The sequence below is a fragment of the Equus caballus genome, chromosome 22, assembly GCF_041296265.1.
Source record: "Equus caballus isolate H_3958 breed thoroughbred chromosome 22, TB-T2T, whole genome shotgun sequence".
Classification (NCBI taxonomy): domain Eukaryota; kingdom Metazoa; phylum Chordata; class Mammalia; order Perissodactyla; family Equidae; genus Equus; species Equus caballus.
The window spans coordinates 33659048-33678135 of record NC_091705.1 but is presented as its reverse complement, the minus strand read 5'-3'; the positions used below and the strand labels follow the sequence as shown (position 1 = coordinate 33678135).

At 43.1% G+C, this 19088-nt stretch overlaps 1 protein-coding gene and 1 long non-coding RNA gene across 18 annotated transcripts in view; one reads left to right on the top strand and one right to left on the bottom strand.

Annotated features, from left to right (window-relative positions):
- PTPRT (protein tyrosine phosphatase receptor type T) overlaps window positions 1–19088 on the top strand; it is a 1024383-nt gene that overhangs the window by 103637 nt on the left and 901658 nt on the right. The gene's annotated exons all lie outside the window — the stretch shown is intronic.
- Window positions 5782–8548, bottom strand: LOC111770010 (uncharacterized). The gene is made up of 2 exons (XR_011430838.1): window positions 8324–8548; window positions 5782–8229 (listed from the first exon to the last, which is right to left on the bottom strand). It is a non-coding gene; the product is annotated as an uncharacterized lncRNA (long non-coding RNA).

Here is a 19088-nt window from a genome sequence, read left to right as displayed (position 1 = left end):
AGTGCTGTTTGCTCCGGTCCTTTTTGGGGACTTGAAAGGACCTTCGTTGGTGGCAAAAAGGCTTCCTGGGTTCTAAAGCTGTAGGCTGTTGCCTTTTTGAACACACAGATGGTCGTTTATTACCTTGGCTTCTTCAAATCCGCTCCTGCCTTGATCCTATGGGAAGGGACCACACCTGGGCCATTTTTTGAGCTTGGCGGAAACTTAAAAGGATGTGGGTTTAAGGAGATACAAATTCCAGAATTAAGTACTAATTAAGTTCTTGGACACAAATCACTTCGCACACTCCACTTAGAGGATTTGTTTAATTGACTGAGGAAGTAGTTTGAAGGGGAAGAGCATTTCTTTTCATTAGTGTTCAAATGAAGTGCAAATTATAGAACTCGGACTCCGTATTTCCTAAAGATAGAAGCTTTGGAGAAAGGAAGAAAAATTAGGAACGGAACTTAGTTTAAAATCAGAAACAAATGCAGTTTGGGTAGAAAAGTTTGGGCAATTTTCTACATGGGTAATTTGAGAGCGGCCAGCTAGTGCTGGGTTGGAAATGATTTTTTTCTTTTTATCCCAGAGCTCAGGTCTGCAGCCAGATTTTATGTTGTTTGTTTTATTTCACATTCAGCTTGATTCTTTAATAAAAAATGTCTCTCTGGGCTAAGGAGACAATGCGAATATTTGAACCATGTGTCAGAGGCCTGCAAACCTGCTTTGAGGAATTAGATGCTAAATGAGTAAAGATGGCATCTGCAATTACATGGACTGGGATAAAATTACAAGGGTGATTAATCTGCGGGCTTCGGGGCTTAGGATGACTACCAGGTGAATCTGCAACTAATTTCTCCTGCATATTACATCCCTACATAATTATGGCCAATGCATAACTATAATGTCTATAAGGTCATTATATTAATTTGTTGCCGGGATTGTTTCTTGGGTTCTTAATTGCCTAAATTTTGCCTCTGTGTCTTGGAAATGTTGGCCAGTTTCAACAGTCAGGGTTGGTTCAGTTTCCCGTCAACTCAAGAGAAATAGATGAGTGGCAGCTGTATGCCAGCCTGTGCGGCTCCAGAGATGAGAAGGGCAAGCCTTGATCTCAAGGAGCTCGCAGTCTAGAGCACTAGGTCAGATGTCCAGACTGGCCCACACAGGCTAGGCCAGTCTGCATGAGGTAGGCCAGGTGTCAATCTAAGGCGATCCGTGTCAGTGGGGCAGCAGCCCTTCCTGGTCAAGCTGATTGCTTCCCTGTGGGAAAGAAGGAATTTTCAAGAGGAGCTGGAAAGAGCAGGTTTTTCAATGTGAACTTTCCTGTTTTGGGTTGGATTCCCTAGAAGCAGAACCCAAGATGGGGGCCCACATGAAAGTAATTTAATGGAGAGCATAGTCTGAGGCCGTGGCTCTGAAACTCTGGCATACACGTACACGTGAATCACTGGGATGACATGTTTAAATACATATTGATGGGCGCCAACCCTGGAGTTTCTGATTTGGAGAGTCTCCAGTGGGGCTTGAGATTTGTGCATCTAACAAGTTCCCACAAGATGCTGAGGTTGTTGGTCTGGGGACCACACTTGGCCACTGCTCTCAGGAGAAGGGAAGTAAAGGCAGTAGGACCTGTAGGGTAGGAGCTAATAAGCAAGGACGTGGCCTTGGCTGGCGTCTAGCTTCAGCCTGACCCTACAGGGGGCTCTGGAGCACAAACTGCATCAAACTTGGTCCCACCTTGAGGCGAGGTGGGGAGGTCTTTCGTTCCCCTGCACACCCTTGTATTTGTCAGTCATGGGCCACTGGTCTGTGGTGGAGGTGGGTCGTGGAGGGCAATTCTTTGGAGAACGGGGCAGCCGTGAGCCATTCACATCTGGGAGATGGTCCCTTCCTGGTGAAGGGGGTCTGGGCAGTGCACGGGCAGCATCCACTACATCTCTCAAGTTGGAGAGCTGGGAACAGATTCAGATATTTAAAAAATACAAACACAGAGAAACCAGGCAGAGCCATTAAAACACATCCGTAGGCCAGATTTGGCTAATATGCTGCCTGTTGGTCACTTCTTGGCTGAAGGTTTTTCTGAAACCTTTTTTAAGAAGGCGTGTTCTAAGGGCAACAGAAGCAAACATAAACAAATGGGACTACATCTAACTAAAAAGCTTTTGTACTGTGAAGGAAATCATCAACAAAATGAAAAGGCAACCTACTGAATGGGAGAAGATATTTGCAAATCATACATCCAATAAGCAGTTAATATCCAAAAGATATAAAGAACATATACAGCTTAATATCAAAAAAACAAACTTGATTAAAAAATAGGCAAAGGGCCTGAACAGACCTTAAAGAAGATTTTCATTTGGCCAACAGGCACATGGAAAGATGCTCAGCATCAGTAATCACCAGGGAAACACACATCAAAACCACAATGAGATTCTACCTCATCTGGGTCAGAATGGCTATTATCAAAAAGACAAAAAATGACAAATGTTGCCGAGGATGTGGAGAACACAGAAGCCTTGTAACACTGTTGATGGGAATGTAAATTGGTACAGCCACTGTGGAAAATAGTATGGAGGATCCTCAAAAAATTAAAAATAGAACTACCATACAATCTAGCAACTCCACTTCTGGGTATTTATCTGAAGAAAACAGAAACACTAATTCAAAAAGATATACGCACCCCTGTGTTCTTTGCAGGATTATTTACAATAGCCAGGATTTGGAAGAAACCTATGTCCATCAATACATGAATGCATAAATAAGATGTGATATATACATGTATGTATATATTTATACACAATGGAATATTACTCAGCCATAAAAAAGAATGAATTCTTGCCATTTGTGACAACATGGATGGACCTAGAGGGTATTGTGCTAAGTAAAATAAGTCAGAGAAAGACAAATACTCTATGATTTCACTTATATGTGGAATCTAAAAAACAAACAAATGAAAAAACAAAACAAAACAGAAACTGACTCATAGATACAGGAAACAAACTGCTCATTACCAGAGGGAGGAGGGGTTGGAGGGTGGGTGAAATAGGTGAAGGGATTAAGAGGTACGAACTTCCAGTTATAAGATAAATAAGTCCTGGGTATGTAATGGGCAGCATAGGGAATATAGTCAGTAATATTGTAATAACTTTATATGGTGACAGATGGTAACTAGACTTATTGTGGTGATCATTTTGTAGTGTATATAAATATTGAATCAGTATGATGTACACTTGAAACTAATAGGATATTGTATGTCAATTATACTTCAATAAAAAAAAATTAGGCATATTCTGGAGCTGGTGGGCTTCTTCCAACTCTGACGTTAGCTTCAAGTATTCGCCTTAGGAGCCCGCAGTGAGCTTGGTTCCCCAGAACATTTTCCCTGGCAAAATGCAATGCTTTCCCAACCTGTATTGTATAAATCACAGGAAGGCTGTCTGAAATCTCCCAAACTGGAGTAACCATTATGCAAACTGTCATACATGACTAACCCATTATTACGGCCCCAGAGAAGCTGAGGGACTCCCACCTCATTTCTGGGGGAGCCCATTTCACACCTGAATAGCTCTTATTTAAAAAAGTCAGCCTGATACTCATTACTACAAACTTGCCTTTGCTAAAAGACATCCCACTGCTTCTCGTTAAGCACCTCCCCCCATAACAAAGTCCCTTTCTTGTCATACCGGAAATAATTCTTCCTCCTCTGTGATGCTTACCTCTTTAGTTAATACTATAAAGGAGAGATCAAGGGTGAATAAATAGAATGTGGTTATATTATTTATTATAAGCCTTTTTGGGTTTCCACTTATGGTAATAATGGCAAGTAAAGTTCATTCTGTTTCTAAGGAATCAATTTGCTATTATACGCCAAAAGTCATCATTTGGAAGTCAATGTAATATTGTAGAGGATTTGTTGTTGCAAGTAGAAACAGTGTTAGCAGTGTCCACTCAGTAGCTGCTGATGCCAAAAGGCGCCAGGTAGTGGTAACATCAAGCCGTGACCATGCTGGATTGACGTGTTCACTGAGGGGCCCTGGGGTACACTGAGTGTGCCGTTGTTAGAGACCTCCTGTGCTTGGGGAGTGAGCTCAGCCTTGGACCCGGGCAGTAGTTGGGACCACGTGTGTGTCGGGGGCTGCCTGTGCCGTCCTTCCAAACGTGGGGCTGAGGGTCAGGGGATGGCAGAGCTCACTGCTCTCCATGGAGCCTTCTTTCCCTTTGGGTGCTAAGCTGCATTGTCTGCGTTTATCCTTAGGCGTGGCCTCACTGATCTAGCAACCTGAGCTTCTCAGAGGAAAAGTGGAGGATGGGGAGGTAGATTTTGAACTCTCGTGCTACCCTGCAACCCCGTGACCTTTCACTAGTCCTCCTCCTCTGTGTTTTTGTAGCATTTGGTGCCACCAACTGCACCCTTTCTGTGGCTCCCTTCTCACCTGGCCTCCTCCTCATCTTCTGCCGACACCTTCTTTTACATGATTTCTCGCTCTGCTTTCCCCTCCTGCCCTGTAATTACAGGGATTCCCCCATGATTGTCCCAGTCCTTTCTCCTCTCTCCTCTCATGGCAGTACCACCACCCTAAGGATGACTCCTGCATCTCGTTCTCCTGCCTTGACCTTGCTCCTAAATCCCAGTCCAGCATCAGTAACTCCCTGCTATTATTGCCCCCCAGTGCCCCTCCGGCATACAAAGTCAACAGGTCGCAACCTGAGCACTCCTTTCCTAATTTGCTTCTTCCCCTTTATTTCTAATTTTTGTTAATGATGGCGCCCTCTTCCCACGTACCCAGGAGTAATCTGGGGACTTCCCTGTTTGTAAGTATGGCTAGGTTCTCGCCTGGAAGCACATCTCAGATTGTGTGGCTCTTTCTTCCAAAATCCTCAGAGACTGACTTCTTTAAAAAAATATATTTTTTTTGAGTTTTAAAAATTTTATTGAGTTGAGGGCTGGCCTAGTGACATAGTGGGTGGGTTTATGTGCTCTGCTTCAGCAGCCAAGGGTTCGCAGGTTTGGATCCCAGGTGTGGACCTACACACCACTCATCAAGCCATGCTGTGGTGAGGCTTGGGGAATAGAGAAAGATTAGGACAGATGTTAGCTCAGGGATAATCTTCTTCACCAAAAAAAAAAAAAAAAATTTAGGTGAAATTCACACAACATAGAATAACCAGTTTAAAATGAGCCATTGAGTGACATTTAGTACATTCACAGTGTTGTACAACCATCACCTCTATCTAGTTCCAAAGCCTTTTCATCACCCCAAAAGGAAATCCTGTACCAATTAAGTAGTTTTTCTCCATTCTTCTCTTCCCCTAGCCACTGACAACCACCATTCTGCGTTGTCTTAATGAATTTCCCTATTCTGGATATTTCATATAAATGGAATCGTATGGAATGTGACCTTCTGTGTCTGGCTTTTTTGACTTAATGTAATGTGTTTGCGGTCCCCCCATGTTGTAGCATGTATCAGTACTTTGTTCCTTTTCCTGGCTGAATAATATTCCATTGTATGTATATGACACGATTTGTCTATCCATTCATCCTTTGATGGATATTTAGGCTGGTTCCACCCTTTGGCTATTGTGGATGGTACTGCTATGAGGATGTGTGTACAAGTATTTGTTAGAGCAGAGACTGACTGTTGCTGTACAGCTCAATTTTACAGCTTAAAAAATAGTTCGGTAAAGTTTCAGATAGTAAGTATTTTAGGTTTTATGGGCCGCAGGGTCTCTGTCATAATTACTCAACTCTTCTGTTGTGGCACAAATGTAGCCATGGAAAATATGTAAACAAAAGGGCTTGGCTGTGTTCCAAAAAACTTTATTTATTAAAAAGAGATGATGGGCCGGATTTGGCCCTTGGGCTGTAGTTTTCTGACCTTTGCTGTGGACTAAAATGAAGCCTTTCTCCCTAGAATTCGAGGTCCTTCCTGATTGTGCCACCCTCCTTAACTTTCCCCCACTCTTTACCAATTCTCCCAGTTCAGATGGAACAGGGTAGAGGTGACCACAGGTGGGGAGGGTGGAAAATGGAGCAGTGTGGGTGGAGAAGAAGGAAGTGTGATTTAGTGGGAGTTCAAAGGACAGAGCCAGAAATAACCCTGGGAGGAAACTCTGGCCTCACAGCCCTTGAGGGCTTGAATGCCAGGTGGATAAATTCTTATGAAGTATGTTCGTCTACTGTCCTGCTTTAGGCAAAGCTTGAGCTTCCAAGCTTTCTCAGACTGAGAAAACAGTATGGAGATATTCCCACACCAGTGTTAGAGAAACGCTTATCATTGGAAGCCTTTCACGGAGCCTCTGCAATGTTCTTGGGTTAATCTCATTTTAAAAGACGGAAGGAAAGAAGTTCATTGTCTGGAACATACCCTCTAAAAGAGTTGTAATTCACAGAGCTTGCGGAGAACTGCTCCTGTAGGTGACAGGAAGGCCTCTGGGGACAAATAAAGAAGCATTTATGGGTAAAAATTGAGCTGAGTCCTTCTTGCATGAGCAGAAAGCCATCTGGGTGACACCGACTTTCATGGGTTGTGTGAGCATCTTTGTCCTTGTGCCTCATACAGGCACCTGCCACGTGTGCAGCTTATGTGATTTTGGAAGGAGGGACTTAGGAAGAATAAAATCCCTGGATGAGAAACATGGTTTCCAGAGATCTTTTGTCTGAGAGAATACTCTAGCTAGTATCTTTTTTTTTTTAAGACCCACACTTTGGGGGATATAGGGTTGTACAGATAACTGCCAAGGTGAACTGGGAGTGGTAGAATCAGGGAGCAGAGTTCCAGTCCTGGCTTTCCTGCTGGCTAGACCTGCAGCTTGCAAACTGCTTTACCTCTCTGGACACCCCTGTTTCCCCATCTGGAGAGCGAGAGGTCCCCTACTCTGAGCCCTTTGGCTGTCCATAAAACCATGAGTCTGCTTGTCCCAGCCAGCATGAATCTATGAGACAACACAAGCTGGCCTCCTTCTCAGGACCTGCCTGGCCCACTGCGCGTACACGCGAGTGTCCCCTCTCCAATACCTTGCTCCCAGCTTGTGTGAAAGTCCCACCTTACATCAGCCTGAGGCTGGTGTACATCATCCTGCTAACTGTGCAAAGGTAACATCTCCCTTTTGCCTAGCTCAGGGAAATTTCATTTTCTATCAACAGATCTTTGGATCAGATCCTTGAAGGCTGGCTAGCTGCCTTCTGGGGGACATTCTTTTCTCCCACTGGGTCATATACAGCTATGGGATCACCAAAATCCTTTTCTTCTTTACTTATGAGCCACAGTGAGAACACGTTCCTAGACCCTCCTGTCGTTAGATGTGGGGCTGTACTGAGGTCTGGCCAGTGGAATGTGGGTGACCATGATGTGTATATACCACTTTCAGGCCTGGCCCATAAATCCCTACCACATGTGACTTTTGTTCTCTTCCCTTGTCTGCATAAGGCTCCGAGGCTGCAGGGTTTGGTAGAACCATAGGAGCCTGGGTCCATGAATCTATGTTGGACTGTTGCATGAGTGCAAAGAAAATGTTCATTGTTTTAAGCATTTACATGTCGAGATTATGCTACAGCAGCTAGCCTGTGCTGAGTAGTGCACCTACTATGAGCTTGGGGCTGAGGATGCAGAAGAGAAGGAGATGGTTTTTCCCTTCGGAGATGCCTCCAGTCTGGAGCATGGCTCTTCAGGAGTGTGGCTTGGAGGAGAGGAAGTTCTGGCTGTGGGTAGAAGGATCATCTTCAGCAATGAGGATAAGCCATGTCAGCATGAGAGGAAAGGGCAAATGTGAAGACAGGAGGGGGCCAGGGTAATATATGCTAGCTTCCAGCACCATGACTGAGTCTAGAAATAACCTCTTCTATTTTCTCAACTGAGAGATGAAATTTTTCCACCTGTCGGATCTTGACACTTCCCAATGAACATTTTCTTTGGGAGACAGTGGAAAAAGCTGTACTGAGAACCATGTAATAAGCAGGTGGTGAGTAATTGAAGTGTTTCCAGAGGCGGCCTGAGACATGTGGGCTTATTGTTTGACACCGGCCAGCTCCTGTTGGCTCTTGACTTCTAGGAGACTCACTTGAACTTGATGTTTGTGGGGAGGACGCGGTGAGGATGTCTGTAGACAGTTCAGAGTCGAAGCAGCAGGTCTCAGGCCGACTTCTGGTGAGATTCGATCAAGAGACATCTGTCCTGTGTAAGTTAGACGTTGGCAGCCTTTTGTTGTTCTTTTTCAATTTGGAATCATTTAATGGAGGTTTCGAGGTGATAGCTATAGAGGAGGAAGGTATGTTAGTTAGGACAGACTAACTCATAACAAACAAATTCAAAATTTCATTGTCTTAGTAAAAATGTGTTTCCTTCACCACATCCAATGTGGGTTGACAGAGGAACTGTGTTCCACACAGTCATTCAGGACAAAAGATTTTTCCATCTTGGGGCTCTGCCATCCTCTAGATCCGTGGAATCCTTTCCATTCATTTGGTGGATGGGAAAAGAGACGGTGTAGGATGGTGCAGAGGTGGGAACTTTTTATGGGCCAGGCCTAATTGCTATTATTGTATCTGTCTACATTCCACTGGCCAGAATTCAGTTACATCGCTGCCCCTAACTGCCTAACTGCAAAGGATCCTGGGAAATGTGGTCTCACTCTGTTCCCAGAAATAAGAGGTGATGGGGTAGGTGGCAGTCTCTGCCGTAGAAGGGAAGTCATTTTTAGGAAAAGTTATTTGGGCCTCTTGAAAAGCTGTTGTTCAGGGGTAAGTATAAGGAAAGGCAAATCGTAAAACAAAAGTATCATACTCTTAGCACATTTATTTCCAGAAGAGTCCAAGTGGGACTGTGAGCTAGTGATTGTTTATTCCCTGAGACCTCTGGACGGTTAGGATCTGACTGGGGCTGGGGATGGAGCATCACACCTGTGAACTTGCAAAGCTTGTCCTGGGTTGAAGAGTCATGTTTCAGTGGCCCCCATCTAGGTGATAACTGCTTCCTTCTTTCTCTGGAGACTTGCACAGGTCTTTCAAAGGCCCTGGAGTCCCCAGCTCTCATTATAGAATAATAGTACTGAGGGATTTCTGCCCAAAGGAGACAGCTCATGCCGTTGGGTTGATCTTTAAGACTGAGAGCACACTGGGACGAACCAGCAGAGCAGTTAGCCAGAGAAGTGGCTCTTTGCCTGGCTAAAAGTGGGACAAGGATGTTCCCCAAATGAAGGGTGGTTAGAGGCATTTCCTGAGAGATGGGTTGCCTAACACCCTTGCAGCTTTGAGCCCATTGCTGCTTGGTCACCTTCGTTCGTTTCACGTAGAATCAGTGTTATTGCTCAATCTGCTGCACCCTCACGCTGCGAGTCTCACTTCTACCCAGAATCTGAAAACTTTCAAATTCACCTTTGCTCCAGCTCCTGAGAAATTATTTGTAAGCCTAAATAGAACTGAAAAGCTTTCTGCAGAGCAATTTTCTGAATGTGAAAGGGAGTGACCAAAAAACAAGGAGATGAACTCATAGACTTTAGTTTTAAAAACCGCCAAAACCAGATTGCTGTACATTTGAAGTTTGCCATGCTGACCCATCTCTTATCCCAAGAGAAAGACACTCTTGGGAAGAAACTTATACAAGGGGATTATAGAATCCAGAATTCTTTTTTTTTTCCTAATGATCTTATTAGAGCAATTGCACCCTGGAAACAATATGGTAGAAATCTCCCCATGGAGTTACTTAGACTGAAAATCTGACTGCTTGGAAAGAAAATGGGAACTGTCAGTAGTGTTCAGGTTTGAATTAATCTAAGATTCCTCGGCCAATATTCATATATAAACATGAGTTCTTTAATCAACATACATTTGTATTCATTCTTGATTGTCTCTTCTAGCATAACATTAAATGATTGCATGCTGCAAGAGTGTGTGTTGGTTTTCAGTGGGAGCTACTAGCAAGGAACGTTTAGCATTCGAGATCTATCCAGCAAAGTGAAGTAGAGAATTGAAGCCGTTATTCAGATTATTATTTCTCATTATTATTAATTAACGGTAATAATAGAAGCTGTTGTTTATTGAAGACCTACTCTTTGCCCAGGAGTTTGGCATGTATTATTTCCAACCCTGACAACCGCCTAAACCAAGGCTCAGTTAAGTGCCTTGCCCCAGGTCACCAGCCAGGAAGAGACAAAGCGAGATTCAAAGCAACGACTGTTGGGTCTGAAGGCTTTTCTTGGTTTCTGCATAAAAACATCAGCTTTAGTCACAACCAATAAAATGTGCGCTTTCTAAGTGTACAGTTTGCTTTTTGACAAATGTGCACTCCCCCGTACCCAACACCTGCATCAAATGCTGGAGAACATTTTTGTCACCTGGAAATTTCCCTCCTGCCCCTTTGCATTCCTGCCTCTTACCCAAGCCCCAGGCAACCAATATCCTGATTTTGGTCACTGCAGATGAGATGTGTTTTTTCTAGAATGTCATAGAAATGCAGTCGTGCATATCTACTCTTTTCTGTTTATCTCCTTTGGTTCAGTATCACGTTTTTAGTTTCACCCACGTTGTTCTGTGTATCAGCTCTTTGTTCATCCAAGGCTCCACTGTCAAGCTTTAAACTGACCTCCTGTTCTGTATATATTAGGCGAGAGTTGTTCTCTCTGAGTCTTGGCAGTTCCTGTATGGTGAAGGGTAGGGAAAAGACGTGAAGATCAGATTTGCCGATGGGATTTTGTAGGATCTGAAAAGGGATACCTTGAAGTTCTGTTATCTCGTCTGTGAAATGGGGATGACGATAGACTTGTCTATAGATTTATTGTGAGGACTAAAAGAATGTAAAGATCTGGAACGATACTGAACATGTAGTAAGTACTTAATAGATATGAGCAGTTATTGCGTTCTAGACTGAAGGCATGAGCTCAAGACGGTGGACACTACTTCACAGCAGCAGAGCTGCCCAGAGCCCATTAGTTGAGTGGAACATTATTCTTAAAAATGACTTCCCTTCTTTGGCATTAGATGAGGACACATCCTCAAAAGATGACTTCTGGTGGCCCGTGTGGGCTTATGGTCCAAGGAGATTTTGAAGAGTTGAATGTTACTAACAGCGTGAAGGACTTAAAGATGCTCAACTGGAGACAGAGAAAGTTTGATGGTCAAGACCTCTGGGTTCTGTCTTGAGAAGAAGGTGGGGAGATGTCATCTGCCTGGTCCCTGGAGTGGGACTGTCAGGGACCAGGATTCAGGAACAGAAAAGGAGGCACTTTCAGAACTGGCTGTACCATCCTACAGTTGAGTAGGTGGTCTCTGGAAGATAAAGAGTGGAATGTTCATTTTGGTTCCAGTATTCCATAAAGAAATAAGGAGCCCTTAGCATGAGCCACGTGCTATGTTATGTACTTTCACTGACTACTCTGTCTCTCTCTAATTATCTAGCGAGTAAGCTATCTAGTTATCTAATATCTAGACATTTAGATCTTATTTTATAGTTAAAAAAAGGTTTTAAGGTATAATTTATAAACTGTAAAATACATAGACCTTAAAAGTATGGTTCAATAAGCTTTGACAAATGCATACCCTCCTGTAAAATGTACAACCTTATCAAGATACAGAATATTTCCATCACCCCAGAAAGTTCCCTTGTGCTCGTTTGCACTCAGTCCACCTCCTCCCAAGCAACAATTAATCTCATTTCTCTCAGATATGTTTTGTCTATTCTAGAACATCATGGAATAGAATCATACAGTGTGCACTGTTTTGTGTCCAGCTTCTGGGGAGAACATGGAAGCCCTTGTTAAGTGCTGAATGCATGCTGGGCACTGTGCTAGTGACATTTGTATTGATTATTTCATTGAATCTTCACAAAAACCTTGCAAAGTGTGTGTTATTGCGCCAGTATTGCTGATGAGGATGCTGACGTTCAAAGAAATTAAATAACTTGTCCACGGTCGCAGATGAAAAGTGGCAGAGGCTGAATTCAAATTTGGATCTGTTGGCTACACAGGCTTGGCTGTTTCTGTAATACAACCCAGTTTTTTCTCAGTCTTGGTGCACTGCATTTCACATTATATTATGTTGTATTGCAAACTGAAGCACCTTCTCAAAAGATAAAAAGTCCCACTGATCACAGTCTGAAAACTGGAGCATGGTGGGTTGTGGAGCACATTTTCCCTTGGTTATTCCTAATTTACATCTCACTGCTGACTATTTTCTTGTTTTGCATGAATTATTTATTACTTAATGATAGATTGTTCACATTACAATACTATTTCAGAGCAGAGGCCTGAGTCTATGGAGTGTGGCCATGTTGAAATTTGAAATCTATTTGCCTAATGGCACTCTCTGTGTTGAGGCACATTTTCTCTTTTCTTTCCTTCCTCCTTCCTCCTCTCCCATCCTCCTCTCCCATCCTCCCCTCCCGTCCTCCTCCCCATCCTCTTCCCGCTTCCTCCTCTCCCATCCTCCTTCCCCCTCCTCCTACCTCATCCTCCTCTCCTCACCTCCTCTTCCATCTTTCTCTCCCTTCTTCCTCCCCATCTTCACCTCCCATCCTTTCCCTTTTCATTCTCCCTCCTTTGTTCTTGCTGTCTTCACTTGACCTCTCTCTCTGCCTCTCTCGTATCTTTTCCTCCCTCCTTCTCTCACTGTCTCTTTCTCTTGCCCTTGTTCTTATTCTCACTCCTCTCTTGTGCTCCTGCTCCTTCCCCTTTTCTCTCTTTTACTCTTTTTATTTCCTAAGATAAAGCAGCCTCCAAAAATCTGAGCTGTTGAGAGACGTGGTGCTGTGGAAAGGCCATCGGGCCTTCCAGAAGCCCTGATGTTTTGCACCCACCGTGCCACACTCCAGCTGTGCACAGGGCAGGGCACTGAAATCTCTGCACACCATTGCTTCTCTGCAAAACGTATGTAATCGTTTCCTTTTTGCCTGGTGCTTTGTTCATTTGTTCACGCAACAGATATTTACTAAATGCTTGCTGTGTATCAGACACTGGGTTAGGCACTGAGTGGGGAACAGAAGAGACTTGGTTTCTGACATTTACGTCCTAGAAGGGAGGAAAAGAATAAGCAGATAACCATGCAGTTAATTATGAGAGTCCTATAACTAGCTCTTCAACTCTCTGCCATTATCACACTCATGTTGCCCAAGCACGAGGCCTAGTTCCTGACTCAGAACTTGATGGCCCAGGGCCTTCACAACCACTTTTCAAAAAAGGTTTTAACTTTTTACTCTGAATAGTTTAAGATGCACAGCAAGTTGCAAAAATAGTATAGAGAGTTCCCTGTACCCTTTATCCAGCTTCCCCCAAGATAATGTCGTACGTAACCACAGTACATTGTCAAAACCTGGAGAGTGACTAACTCCTGGGTAGACCTCATTCAGACTTCCCCACTTTTCCCATGCACTGTTTCCTCCTCCTCCTCCTCCTCCTCTTCTTTCTGGCATATCGTTCTGTGAATGTTGTCGTGTGTGTAGATTCAAGTGATCATCCCCTCACACTCAGGAAGCAGAACTGTCACATTAGCACAAAGAAATTCCCTCGTGTTACTTCCTGCTTAATAGCCACACTTTCCCCCACCCCTAGCCTGTGGCAGCTACTCATCTGTTCTCCATCACTGTAATTTAGTCATTTCAAGAATGTTACATAAATGGAATCAGACAGTATGTAACCTTTTGAGATTGGCCTTTTTCCCTCCGCGTAATGCCCTGGAGAGCCATCAAAGTTGTGGTGTGTATCAATACTTTGTTCTGTCATCACTTTTAAGAAAAAAGAATCAGGCATAGGACACTTGAGGAAGAAACTCCTTTGTGAAAATACTTTGTGTTCAAGGCTAACCTTTACTAGCTTCTGTTCCCCTCAGAGACCTGGAACAATTAATCTATTTGAGTCTGATTAGCAAGTTGGCAAGTTGGTAGATTATTATTTTTATTATCTGATTTGTAAATGTTTTCCTACTGTTATAACTAAGTTTTTCATGGGCCCTAGGTTTGGCTTTGTGTATTTGAGAAACTCCCTCCAACTATGAAGTGTTCCTTATATGTGTTAGGTTAGCGCCAGGTGCTGTAACAAAAATCCCCAAACTTCTAGTAGCTTCACACTGTGCAATTTTCTCTCTCTCTCCAGAAACAGGCTATGTGTGACTGCCTTGTCTTTAAAGTGCTTTGCCTCATAGGTTGATTTGGAGACCTAGGTCCCTTCTGTTTTGTACCTCTGCCGGCTCTTAGGACCTCAGAGTCCCCTAGATCCAGCCATCAGATGGGGCAGAGCATGGAGGAGCATCAGATGTTTGCGTGGATCATGTCCAACAGTGGTGTCATACATGACTTTCACTCCCATTTCATTGGCTTGAATGCATCCCTGTGACTGAACTCAGCTGTGAGGCAGTGGAATGCAAGTGGGTAGAAGGATGGGAAGGTGTGGTTCCTGGTGGCAGCCACGTCCCAGGGGCAGGACTATACCATGGAAGTGGAAAACCACAGTCCTTTGGTGTATGGCTAGCTGTCTCTGCCTCCATCCCCAGTTAGAGTCCCCATTTCAGGTTACAGTATCAATAGCAGTATAATGGGTGGGGATCCAAGAGTTCAAGATTTGCCTCTTCTTGTTCAACCAAGTCATTTCCCCTGTCTGCTTTTCAGTTTTCTTATCTACACATAGTGAGTTAAGTTAGATAATTCTAAAGCTTCCTCTCTAACATTTAACGATTTTATATTGTGCTCAATTTATTGGTCTCAGACACGTTGAAAAATCTCTCTGAGATCTCGGCTGAAGGGAGATTCAGTAAATCTGGGCCAGTCTATTAAGCCAACCTCATATTTACCATCACCTGCTCATCTCTAACCTAGAGGCCAAGGGAGACATAAGAAATCCTGGGACCACACAGCACAACTGCAGTTGGAAACGGGAGGGTTTTGACAGTTTAGTCAGGAGAGCAGTAAATTCAGTTCCTGATAAATAATTTACTTTGAGGACCGGGAAGCTGGTCTCACTGTTCTTGCCTCACTTGCTGCTTGAGAAATACAGACAGTTCTGATCACGCCGGGAAGGAAAGAAAAATAAAATTTATCTCCTTGGGTCCCTGACTGCCTATCCCTCGTGCTTCTACCACTATTTCAGAGAAAGCCACGGATTTCTGTTTGCTGGAGAAGTGAGCATCTCACATTTCCAGTTGGCCTGTCTCTGCCCAGCCCGTGATCACCTATAGCTCTATCTGTCAGAGTCACAACAAAGACTTAATATTAATGAAAATTGTGCTGATTGATACAGTGTTTACATCTGGGTGAAAAAGGAGGAAGAGATGAGGCTGAAATGCCTCCTGAGCGCTTCCTCTCCCGCTTAATTGACAGGACCTGGAGAAGGCCCGGCCAAACTCGTGTGTTTCCAAGTCAGGTTTCATTTTGGGCTTCACATTCCATTTCTTTCATGTCTCTGAAGTTGCTTTTCTACACGCCTGGGGAACAGAGCAGCTCGGCAACACATTTCATTCTCTGTTGTCTCGGCTTTCAGGGGTCGATGAAACTTGGATGCTCATTAAGATTACTGAGCCTCATCATTTTTAATGTTAGGCCCAAGGTAATATTTAATGAGGCTGAAAAGTATATTAATAAAATTGCTTGTAGTAATTAGCAGGAAATTATAATGGTAGGGTGATGGGGCGATTTTTGAAATCAGTTAGGAGTGATCAAGACCAATCTCGAATGTCACTACTTATTATTTTTTGCTTTCAATCATCGTGAACTACACCTTTGCATTTTTATCTTTGAAAAGGAAGTCTTTGATTGGGCTCATGCATATTGCTATTATTTCATGTTATTTTGTTCCTTGCCGAGTATCGTAGAGAGTTAGAACTAACTAAAATTATTTGTAAACCATCACATCACCCCCTAGGGGCAAATGGGATCTCTCTTATTTCTGTATTTATGGCATTTTACCTGAAAAGAAGGCCTGACAGGACTAGAGACCACATGGGCTTCTCCAAAGGTGAGATGAGAACAAGAGACATCAGTGGGCCTCACCAACCTGGAAAATATAAATGAAGCCAAAAAACCAAATGCTCACAGATTTGAGAGGCAGGTTAAGATCAAGGTCCTAAAACCTTTGTAACATTTCCAGTTTTGGCTTTTCTGTTAACCTTTCTCCGCCTGTCCCTGTTTTGTTTTACAAGTAGGTTTGGAGGTAAAGCTTCTAAAATGGACAAGATTCCAGGAAGGCAAGACTTCCTGTTATTACCCTGGTTGGGGCTTGAGCTGGGGTGTGTTGGGGGCTTGCTTGTTATTGCTATTATTGTTTTCAACTCTGGTCTTTTATTCCTACTCAGACTGGGGGAATCTGGGAAGGAAACTACAGAGGGCAGAAGCTTCCAGAATCGGAGACAACAAGTTATTTGTTGATTCATAAAAGGGGTACCTAAATTATTGAGATACTTGTATTGATTCCTCCCCCACTTCCTCTGTCCCTTTCTCCCTCTCTTCCTGCAACACATTTTCATTGAGAACCTACTATACACAAGGCAGGCTGGGTGCTGGTTCCTGAGAATATGGAACTGAGCAGATCCAGCACCTGTCTTTCAGAGGTTCACTGGCTCTTGTCAAGGAACAGTCCTCTGATGCCAGAGGGACATGAAGGTCATGAAGATGTTGGACAGCCCAGTGTTGGAGGAGGAGCGGAGAGGCTTGCAGTGTCTGGAAGATGGAGTGATATTTCTAGGCAAGGAAGGCAGGGGCAGGTGTTCCAGGCAGGGGGAAGGGCACACACAGAGGCAGGAACAGAAGTGCAAGAAAGAGTGCAGCTTTGCACAGCTGGTAATGTCTGATCCCTGGGTGTCTGTTGTGTGAATGGTGGGTGATGGGGCCCAGGAGTTTGTGTGTGATGCCAAGGGGATTGCTTTAGTCAGGTTAAAGATGGGAATGCAGCTGAAGGGTTTTAGTCAACCTGGCCAGGTACGTGTTTAGAGAGACCACTCTGGCAGCAGATTCATGGAGTGGGTTGGAAGGGAAAGCCAGGACCGAGGGAACAAGGAGGCTGTTAGCAGCCACCAAAGTTCAAGCCACAGTGAGTGACCCTGAGGATGGAATGGAGGAGGTGGGTGTGAGACACTGAGGAAGGGTGGATGCTGGGGTTGAAAGAGAAGGGACACAGAAAGATAACTTCCAGGTCAAAAGGAAAGAGATATAAATGGAGTCATGTAATATGTGGTCTTATGTGACTGATTTATTTCACTTAGCATAAGGTTTTCAAGGTTCATCCATGGTATGGTATATATTGTTCCTCTTTTATGGCTGAATAGTGTTCCATCATATGGATATACCACATTTTGTGTACCTTTTCTTCCACTGATGGACATCTGGGTTGTTTCCACCTTTTGGCTATTGTGAACAGTGCTGCCATAAGCATTTCACGTACAAGTTTTTGTTTGAACACCTGTTTTTATTTCTTTTGGGTATATACCTAGGAGTGGAATTGGTGGGCCATTTGGTAATTCTATGTTAAACTTATTGAAGAACTGGCAGAATAGGCCAATTTGTAGTGACAGAAACGGTCGCTAGTGTTAGTGGTTGCTTAGGGCTGAGGGAGTTTGAAGGGAGTGGAGGGTGATAGCTAAAGAGTACAGGGTTTCTCTTTGTGCTGATAAAAATGTTCTCAAATTAACTACCATAATGGTTGTGCATACCTGCGAACATACTAAAAGCCCATGAATGGCACATTTTACATTGATGAATTGTATTGTATGTGAATTATATCTTAATAAACCTGTTTTAAAAAAAGGTCATAGATAGAATGACCTCATCCTATTGGAGGTTCCTCACAAGGCATTCATGAACTTACAGATACAAATGTAAAAACTTCCATTGCAGTTCAACGTCATACATTTATTTGTACGTGTGTTTGTTGTACAAGAAGACTGAAGACGCCGTGAGTGCGGGGACCACACATAGCTTTGTGCCGAGTCTCCAGCCACCTGCAAGGTGCTTGAGAAACAGTCCAGACCCAGTAAACATCTGTTAAAGCGATGAATGTTCTGCTTTTGTGGCCCAGGGAACTCGTTTATTATATAGAGCACGTGATGCTTTGTTTTACAGAGTAGCCAGTTTCCCTGGGCTATGGGTTCAGTGAATGTGTTCCTTTATTCATCTCTGCTACATTTTGAATCATTACCCGTTATGTTTCTATGTTTCCTGCCAAGCTGACCACAATAAAGCCAATTACTTTTACCTCGTGCCGGTGAGGGAGGCAGGGCTGCCAAAGACCGGGCTGTCCGGAGGAATGTTGGGGATCCCGTGATGGGCCCCAGGACTCTTCTATTATGTGTGCTCTGCTCAGCTCACCTCTTATTATTTTCTTTCCATGGACCATTCGTCCAAGTATCAAAAGTAATTCCAGAAATGTTTCACTCATTCCTATTCTTTAAAATATAAAATCAAAATTACCTTAGAATGTTTAATCTTTTAAAAAGTGTGCTACATTTTCAAATAAAATGTTTTGCAGTAATTTTCTATTCCCCTGGGGGCATATAGTTCCAACTTGATGAAAAAAGTCACGAGTGTAATAGAATATATAGATGAATACATAGAGAGTTACATAGATACATATATTTTATTTATGTGTATTGCGATATAAATTTATATATATAAATATTTATATCTCTATATTTATTGCTATATATATAAATCTTCCTTTAACTTTTAGTTTTTTAAAATTTTGATGAATTTTAAAGTAAAATATTATCTTTGATTAATTTTTTTCCTAGAGAGATACAGCTGCAATTTAATCAGAGTTTCTTGGAAAGTTGCATTTGAAACATAGGAATTTGACTTATAAAAAATGTAACAGTTATTTTGTCTTTGATAGTTATAGAATGGCTGGAAGAACCACAAATGTCTACAGTCTGGGGCAGCTTTCTGGAACAGGTGGATTCAAGCAGAATTTCAAGAAATTAAGAGATGATTTGGCTAAACATTTGTGTCTTACTCTTACAAGGAAATGATTTAGTTTTGTCTGTTGAGAATATCCTGATGGCAGTTTAGGTTTCTACAAATATTTTGTAGTTATTACTGATTCTCAAATGCCATCCACATCTCCTCAGGACAAGAGACCTGCCACTAAAGGAAGGGAAGGAGCATTTGCTGAAATGCAGTCTACAGTGGCCTTGCCACTTAATT